This window comes from Ziziphus jujuba, chromosome 1 (genome assembly GCF_031755915.1).
Source record: "Ziziphus jujuba cultivar Dongzao chromosome 1, ASM3175591v1".
NCBI lineage: Eukaryota > Viridiplantae > Streptophyta > Magnoliopsida > Rosales > Rhamnaceae > Ziziphus > Ziziphus jujuba.
The window spans coordinates 40,069,235-40,078,812 of NC_083379.1; the positions used below are offsets into that span (position 1 = coordinate 40,069,235).

The 9,578-nt window shown below is 33.5% G+C and overlaps 1 pseudogene; it reads right to left on the minus strand.

Annotated features, from left to right (window-relative positions):
* Positions 1 to 4,435: 4,435 nt before the first annotated feature.
* Positions 4,436 to 7,298, minus strand: LOC107433331 (cytochrome P450 71D11-like; annotated as a pseudogene).
* Positions 7,299 to 9,578: the final 2,280 nt, after the last annotated feature.

Sequence of the window (9,578 nt, forward strand, 5' to 3'; positions counted from 1 at the left end):
ATACAATTTCCATATAAAGTAAATTTATAAGCTGTTGTAGATCTCCTTCTATCTCCATCTCTAGCATAATTTAAGTCCACATATCCTTTTAGCTCTACACCCTCTCTACTATGATTAAGTACCAAACCAACATCAGAAGTTTCTTTTTAATATTTCAGCAACCATTCAACAGCTTCCCAATGCCAATGACTAGGGTTTGACATATACCTACTCAACACATTTGGGCATGAGCTAGATCAAGCCTAGTACATATCACGCGATACATTACTGATCCTACTGTATTAGTGTATGGTACTCTTACTATAGCCTCTATTTCTTCAATTGTATGATAGTGTTTGTAAAGATTTGCTAAAGGAATATCAACAGCATTAACACTTTGCGTTGAAAATTTATGAGTACCTTCTGAAAGACTGCAGTGACTTCTCAATTTCTTTTTTAAACTCCATATTTTGACTAGCTAGAAACATATCATGTACATAGGGCAAAAAGAAAACAAAATCACTTCTGTCTTTTCTTTTGTAGTACAAACAACTATCATATAAGCTTCCCTTAAAACCAATTTTCCTGACAAAAGCATCAAATCTATTGTACCATTGCCTTGGTGCTTATTTTAACCCATACAAAGATTTCTTGAGTAGGCAAACCATATTTCCTTCTGAATTTTTTTTCCTCAAAACCTTCTAGCTGGTTTATATAGATAAAGTCATCTAACTCACCATGTAAAAAAGCTGTTTTTACATCAAACTGCTCCAACTCCCAATCAAAATAAGCCACCAAAGATAAAGTTATCCTAATTGTGGTATACTTCACTCCCAAAGAGAATATCTTATTATAATCTACACCTTCAACTTGTATGAAGCCTTTTGCAACCAATCTTGCCTTGAATCTAATTTGATCTCTCTTGGTTATGCCTTCTTTAACCTTGAATATCCACTTGCAATCTATTACTTTCTGATTTAAAAGTCTCAAAACCAATATCCAAGTTCTATTCTTGTATAGTGACTATATCTCTTCTAACATAGCATTTTTCCACTGTTTTGATTGTTTACTTTGCGTAGTTTCTATATATGTTTTAGGTTTATTGACTGAGAGATCCTGAAAAGAAACTAAAGCCAACACATTATAGTTAGAAGGACTAAATTTAGTAGGAGGCCCTACTTCTCTTCTTTGTATATCTCTTACGAGTTGATAGTAATGAAGAAGGTTGTATGTTGACAAACAATAGATATTCGTCCTTAGTGTGGTGACATTGCTTCTTGAGACCCTTCAGCTTCCTTTTAAGTTTGATCTTGCTGGATTTGATAAGATGGAATTTCAGTTTGTGTCAATTCTTTGCTTATCACAGGTTTGTATGGTTCCACCTCAAAATGTACTCTATCTTTTGTTGATGTTGAATCTATTTTTGCAATTTGACCACTCAAGCAAGGCCTGATATTTTCGTTAAATATAACATCCTTGCTTATTATGGTTTTATAAAATTTGGAATCCAAAAAACCTAGAGAAACACATTTCAAAGTCCTGAGTTCTAACGTCCCATTATTTTGATGAGAATGGTCAGCACATCTCAAAACTCTAAGCCTAGTATAGTTTGCTGGACTGCCACTCTACATTTCTTTAGGAGTTTTACATTCAATGGCTGTGGAGGGACACCTATTAACCAGATAAGCTGCTATCATTACAACTTCACCCCAAGATATTTTGGTAAACTAGAACTTATTAGCATATACCTAACTTTGTTTAACAAAGTCCTACTCATTGTTTCAATAACTCCACTTTGATGAGGAGTATAGCTAACAGTTTTGTGCCTTGAGATTCCATTTTCTTTACAAAATTTATCAAATTCAATATTACAAAACTCAAGACAGTTGTCTTTGCTTAGTCCTTAGGTCTCTTATTAGTTTGGTTCATTACAAGTGAATACCAATATTTGAATTCAATAAAAGCTTCACTTTTATTTTTAAGCAGAAAAACCCAAACTTTCCTTGAAAAATCATCAACAATAGATAAAAAATGCTTTTACTTGCATGAATTGGTGCCGACATTGGCCCCCAAATCAACAAAAGCATAGTTTAGAATTAAAGTAGCTTTGTGCGTTCCAACTTGAAACTAAGTCTCTGATGGTTCCCCAACATGCAATGTTCACAAAAGTCTAACTTACTGGTTTTGTTCTCGCCTAACAGACCCTGTTTGTTCAATTCTTGCAAAGCTTTCTCACTGATGTGAGCTAACCATCTATGCCATGGTTGAGTTTCATCCTGATTTGTAGTCATTGCAGTAGCACTCATACCAATCACAGTTTGTCCTTGTAACACATATAAACTATCCCTCTTTATTCCTGTCATAACAGTAAGAGCACCTCTTGAGATTTTTATTGTACCACTCTCTAGTTTACATGTGTACCCTGAGCCATCTAAAACTCCAACTGAAATCAAATTTTTATGAAGTTACGATACATGCCTTGCCTTGCTCAATGTCTTGACTACTCCATCAGACATCTTGGTTGTAATATTTCCGATACAGTGACATTGCATGCCATGTCGTAACCTAGTTAAACCTGTCCACCATTAAATTTTCCATAGCTACTACACCAATCAACTTTTGGGCATAAACGGAAAGTGCACTCAGAATCCAGAATCTATTCTTAACTAGTCTGTTCACATGAGACATTCAGTACTTCTCCAATCTCATCTTCATTGCTTACTACAGCAACATCTCCATTTACAGATTGCTTTTCTCTATTTTCTTTATTTCTTCTTTTGTAACAATCCTTAATAAGATGACCCTTTCTTTGACAATAATAACATTTCATTTTGTCTAGTCCTCCACTTAGATCTAGACTTTCCTCTAGATTTTTCTGTCTTTTCCTCTAGATTTTTCTCTGTCTTTATAGTTATAACTGTTAGAATTTCTATAAGAACCTCTTCCTCTAGTAACAAGTCTCTCTCCAATTGAGTTTTCTTTCTTCTCAATTTTCATTTCAAGTTCTTTAGATTTAATCACACTTATTACAACATCTGTTATGAGAATCTCTGTCCCATATTTGATAACATTTCTCACATCCTTGTAGCTATTAGGAATTGATGCTCATCTGTAAATTTTTCATTACAGTTTGCCAAATCGAATGCCAATGTTAATATATTAAATTCATCAAACTTCACATTTAAATCCTTTGAAGCATTCATTCTAAAGCCAAAGAACTTTTCTAGCAGATATATCTTATTTGGAAGAGATTTAACCAAATATAATTGTTCCAACACTTTTCAGATTGAAAAGGTAGTTTTTGAGTCATTTACCTTTCTTAGAACACTGTCAGATAAATGAAGAATTATGGTACTATAGGCTATCTCATCCATGTCTTTCCTTTGTTCTTCATTCAGGCTTTGAGAATATGAATCATCCAGAGCCTTGGCAACTTTTTGTTGTGCTAGAATGGCGCCTTTCTTCTTCTGCCTCCATAGAAGAAGGTCCCCTTTCCCATTGAAGATTTCTAGCTCAACCCTTATGGATCCCATGAAGAAAGTTTCTCTCAGTAATTCTTTCAAAAACAAGATTGGCGAATTTCTTTCTTTGGCCGTTGATCAGAAACAAGAGCTCTGATACCATTGTTATGACTATATGCAACACAGAAACAGAAACTGAAAAAAAAAAAAAATGGGGAATCAACACACAAGATTTACGAGGTTCAATTCAAAAATTGAATCTATGTCCTCAGTGAACTCCATCCAAGAAGGTCCTGCACTATAAAATTCTGTTTGTACGCGAATAGCTCTTTTTCTGGTTTATACAATTTTTTTAAAACCCATAAACCACACCAAAATCCCTTGTACTTATTGTTATTGGTTGAAAATGAATATGGATATTATAAGACAATGAACTAATGGCATGTCATTTTACCCTGTTAAATGAAAATACACTGAATAGATGAAGCAGATATACAGAAGGAAAAAGATCTTCAACGTCAAAACCTCCAGCAGCTTTTGCAATTTCCATCACAAAGAATACACAATTTTCTTGTTCTTTGCATTTCTTACCAAAGGCTGCCTTTGAGGAAGGAAATGAAGAGCATTTGGAAGGAAGGTATGTAAAACTCCATGAACGAGTGGTTCGGTTTGTTTGTCTAATTGGTTGGTATAACTATACGAAAAATAAGGGACCCATACAGGAAAAAATACTTGCCTCCATACAAATATTCTTAAAAAAATCATGCACCAAATGAATTCGGTACTCATACCCTTGTCACCATTATTAATGATAAATGAACAATACCTTCTTTGGCTAGTACTTTCGAAGACATAATGCAACTAATGAATCGAAAATAAGCATTGTTTTGTGGCATGAAAATGGAAATTAACGACACTACAAGAAACATAAAATTGCCACAAAGCAATAAACTAGAGAATAGCATACCAGCAATTTCCAAACAAATACGCACATGGAAAATTAAGCATTTACAGCATAGCTTATTGGCAATGTTATATATTAACTGTTTCTCTTCCAAATCCCAGGTCCTAAATATATAAAAGAAAAAAGAAACAACTTCTTACTGAGTTTTCCCCACGGGGAATTTTTCTACAGGTGAATTTCATTAAGGGTGATAAGCGATGGGAATCAAAAGCAGGTCTTCTTTTCTTCTGACAGTAATGCCAAAGCTCTCAGTCATGTCTAGTTCTTCATGTTTCAATCCCTCTGGGAGTTTCCAATCAAAATGATACAGCAGCATTGCAAGTGGAAGCTCAACATTGATCATACCAAATGACACACCAGGGCACATTCTTCTTCCAGCACCAAATGGAACATACTCAAAATTTGTACCCTTGAAATCCACAGAGCTATCAACGAACCTCTCTGGATTGAAACTGTCAGGGTCAGTCCAATATTTAGGATCTCTTGCTATTGCATATGCATTTACTATCACCTTGGTTTTGATAGGAATCTCATACCCATTAATCTTGCATCTTTCACTGCATTATCTTGGAAGCAACAGAGGAGCAGGAGGGTGTAATCTCAAAACCTCTTTAATAACACACTTCAAATATTTCATCTCATTAAGGCTCGTTTCGTCAACTGAACCTTTTCTGCTAAACACTTCCCTAACCTCTACTTGTGCCTTCTTCATCACTTTTGGATGTTTTATCGTTTCGGACATTGCCCAGTCTACAGCACTTGCTGATGTCTCACTCCCTGCAGCAAACATGTCCTGAAATGTTTTTCTATACCATGTCAATTTTTGTTGAAATGCAAAGTAATTTTTAAAAATGGACTATTTGGGAGGGGTAACTAATGAATTTCATTTACACAATTCAAATTTTATTTTCACCATGTTGATTTGCAAACTTGCTAGTAACTCCATAACCCCGAATACTTATTTAGTTTATTGAAGGAGGATGAGAAAAAAGGTGAGCTCAGCTTAAGAAAGTGATAAACTATGCCGAGAATGAAAGCTCATCCATTGAAGAGGATGAATTTATCCAAGGAAAGGTGAAGCTAACCCCAAAATGAGGAGGAGGAATGCACTGTAGAAGAATTTGAGCCGAACCATTAATGAGGTATAGTTAGTTTAGTCAGGTAGGGAACTCTAGAAAAATTTGAGCCGAACTATTAATGAGGTATATATATAGTTTAGTCAGGTAGGTTGAGAAGCTCACAATAAGGAGAGGATATCTTTATAGAGTTAAGAGGATAAACTAGTAAGAATACCTTTATAGAGTTAAGAGGATAAACTCATCTAGAATATCTTTATAGAGGAAGAGGATAAACTCATTTAAGGATTAGCTCATCAACCAAAAAAGATAGTTAGTTATAACAGTGAGATAGCTTGTTAAGAAGGAACTATACACTCTGCAATAGTTAGTTATAATAGTGAGATAGCTTGTTAAGAAGGAACTATCCACTCTACAGTATCAGGGGTAAAGGACTCCATTACCAGAACCACTCACAGTAGCTCTCTGTTTCTGACCATTCCTCCGCTATAATCCATTACCATATCTTTGTGCATCATTAACGTCCACAAATACTAACTAAAAGTATACATCTTAATCAAGTATTAAATTAATTATAGTTTGAAATGATTCACAAACATGAGGAAGCAGTTAATTTCAATTGTGTAGTATAGGTATTTGATAGAGACATAGGAAAAGCAGTAATGTTCCAACAGAAAATTGAACATATATAATACTTACATAGAGTACTGCTTTGATGTTATCGGAAGTCAGGGAAAACTCATTATGATCTAGTTCACCGCGGTCATGAAACTTCAAAAGAACATCTACAAGATCTTCATCTGTCTTAATTACCCCATATTTTCTTGTTTCCTTGTCCTCTTTGTGTTCCTTGATGATGATGTTCATTATCCGGTCAGCCTCTCGTTGCAGCCTCTCAAGTTTTGGCCTCAATCCGCTGAATCGATGAAGCAAATATACCGAAGGAAACAGATCTTCAACATCAAAACCTCCTGCAACTTTTATAACTTGCATCACAACCGATACGAATTTCTTGTTCTTTGGATTTCTTACCAAAGGCAGCCTTTGAGGTGATGCTATATGCTGGGGAATGAATTCGCTCAGTAAGATTAATGGCTGATCCAGCATGTGAACCAATGAATTGAATGAGATTAGATAGCTCTTCTTCTCTAATAGGTCGGTATGATTGAACTTGTGCTGTGCTTAGAAGCTCTTGTACACAAATTTTTGGAATCTGTTTCCAATACTCACCATAGGGTGAAAAGGTAACACTAGTAGAATTATAGGACATAATCGTCGAAGCAAGAATTTCTGGCCTAGATGCAAAGATAGCATCATGGGTTTTCATAATCTCTTTGGCAAACTCTGGAGACGAAACCACCACGGTTGAAACTTGTCCAAGGTTTAGGTGCATCAGAGGTCCATGCTTCTTGGCTAGGTCTCTCAATGCTTGATGAGGTACAGAGCCAACCAGTTGGTGCAAGTTTCCTATTATGGGTAGCTTCCATGGTCCTGGAGGTAGTTTTGATGCTGATTTTGTGCTTTTTGATCTCTTAGTCAATACATTCAGCCCCAGAATCAGAAAGAGGAAGGAAGTGACGAGGATTTTGAAGGAAGGTAAATAAAGCTCCATGAACAAAGTGTAATAAGGCTCTGTGGATTAGAGTCTTAGTGGCTTACTAATAAAATATACCAACACATTAATAACTATTGGGTTAAAAAAAACAAGAAAAAAAAAACATAAACAAAATTTCTTGGTTTACAAATATGCATTAATTATTAGATAAATGAATATTCAATTATTATACAAATAAAGTTTACCTCTGTATCTAATTATCTTATCTACAGGCCCTTTGATTTTTCCACATATTAGAGGCATGGTTTTCCTTTTTCAGATAAACAAATCTTAAGAAACTTCCTCGAAAACATAGAAATAATAACCAGAATAAGAGGGCATAAATGATATTGTTAATTTATTATAAGTCAAAAAAGTCACACCAAATGAGTTAATTCTAGCCACTTGTCAAGTACGGAGAATAAAGTTTGAGTCAGTGATGTTGCATCATTATATGCCAGAGTTGAAACTTTTTGAATGTTGAATATTCAATTCACCCTTTCGTCAGTGACTAAATTTGTTGTACAGGACTGGAAGAAAATGATTACTGGGGTTCAAAGTACAAATATTCATGACGATGGACATGATTCTCTTGTATAAGCCAATTGTAGCAGATATCATGTGCTGTCGGGTGTACCAAATAGGATCAATTTAGCACAAAAGTTATAGTTTGAATATTGACAAACAAAAAGTTACAAATTCTAGTCATGAAGTTCAGACACGTCATAATATTTCTTTGACTGAGATTTTTGTGCAACTTACAGGTTTTTCCTTTGTTTTGTCTAATTAATGTGAACAATTTAATTGATTATTTTGAAATAATGAGATCAAAAACTTTCAAATTCCAGTCAATAAGCAAAATCTAGTCATGAAGTCCGTGTCAATAATGTTTATTTTGCTGAGATTTTTATGCAACTTACAAACTTTTCCTGCGTTTTGTCTAACTCATGTCAATTTCATTGTTGTGTTTTTCTTTTCCTAACGTCACAATCCAGAAATTTAATTACTGTAAACAATTTAATTGATTTTTATGAAATAATGCGATCATAAAATATAAATAAGGTTTCTATTTCCTTTAAATCACTATGCAAAAATTGACATCTAGCGATACTCATTTAACGATGCTACAAAACAAACGTGTCTAAAAAAATAAAATCACGATTCTAAGATTAATGCGTCAGTAAAATTTTAATAAATTAATAATGCATCCCAAAACAGTCGATGTCAAACGGTCGTTAAAAACAACAATATGCGACACATCTATTAAGAGTCGCTCAATATGCAGTTGAACAGAATCGCTTTTAATACTGTGCGTATATTTTATCTGAATTATATTGTTTAAATGCTAGACTTATGAAAAATGATTAACCATCAACTCATCTATGTTTGCATAATAACAAAATTTAATTATACGAGGTTGTTGTTCAATTATATAATTTTTCATGTATAGTTTATTCTTGTAAATCTCTTAAATAGTTTTTTTTTTTTTTTTAAAGATATTGGTAACAGGCGACGCACAAAAATCATTCCGAGTTGCCTGTTCTTTTTTTTTTTTTTAAATCAATTTGATTTTCTTGAAAAGTTCAAATAACCAGTGAAAATATTTAAGCAACATAACTAAACTGGTTTTTTTTTTTTTTTAAATATAGGAAATAGGCGACGCACAGTCTTCTTTAGGCGTTGCCTCTTCTTTTTTTTTATAATTATTTTAATCAATCTAATGTTATTTCAACTTCAAATAACTAGTGAAAATTATTAGAGCAATATAACTAAGCTGGTTTTTTTTTTTTTTTTTAAAGATTTTGGTAACAGGCGACGCACAATTAAGATTGTGCGTCGCCTGTTCTCCTTTTTTTTTTTTTTTATTCTTTTAGTCAGTTTAATTTTATTTCAACTACAAATAACCAATAAAAATATTAGAGCAACATAAATGAGTTTTTTTATTTGTTTAGATTTTGGTAACAGGCGACGCACAATGAAGATTGTGCGTTGCCTATTCTTTTTTTTTTTTTTGGGTTATTTTAGTCAATCTAATTTTATTTCAACTATAAATAACCAGTGAAAATATTAGAGCAACATAATTGACCTTTTTTTTTTTTAAGATTTTAGTAATAGGCGACCCACATTGTGCATCTCCAATTAGTACTAGGCCATACACATTGTGCGTCTCCAGATAGCGACTCTAGTAATAGGTAACGCACATTGTGCATCTCCAGTTAGTAATAGGCAACGCACATTGTGCATCACCAGTTACCAATATCTTAAAAAAAAAAAATAGCTTAGTTATATTATTCTAATATTTTCACTGGTTATTTGTAGTTGAAATAAAAGTAGATTGGCTAAAAGAACAAAAAAAAAAAAAAAAAAAAGGAGAACAGGCAATGCACAATCTTCATTATGTGTCGCCTGTTAACAAAATTTAAAAAAGAAAAAAGAAAAAGAAAACCAGCTCAGTTATGTTATTTTAATATTTTCATTGGTTATTTGTAGTTGAATTAAAATTA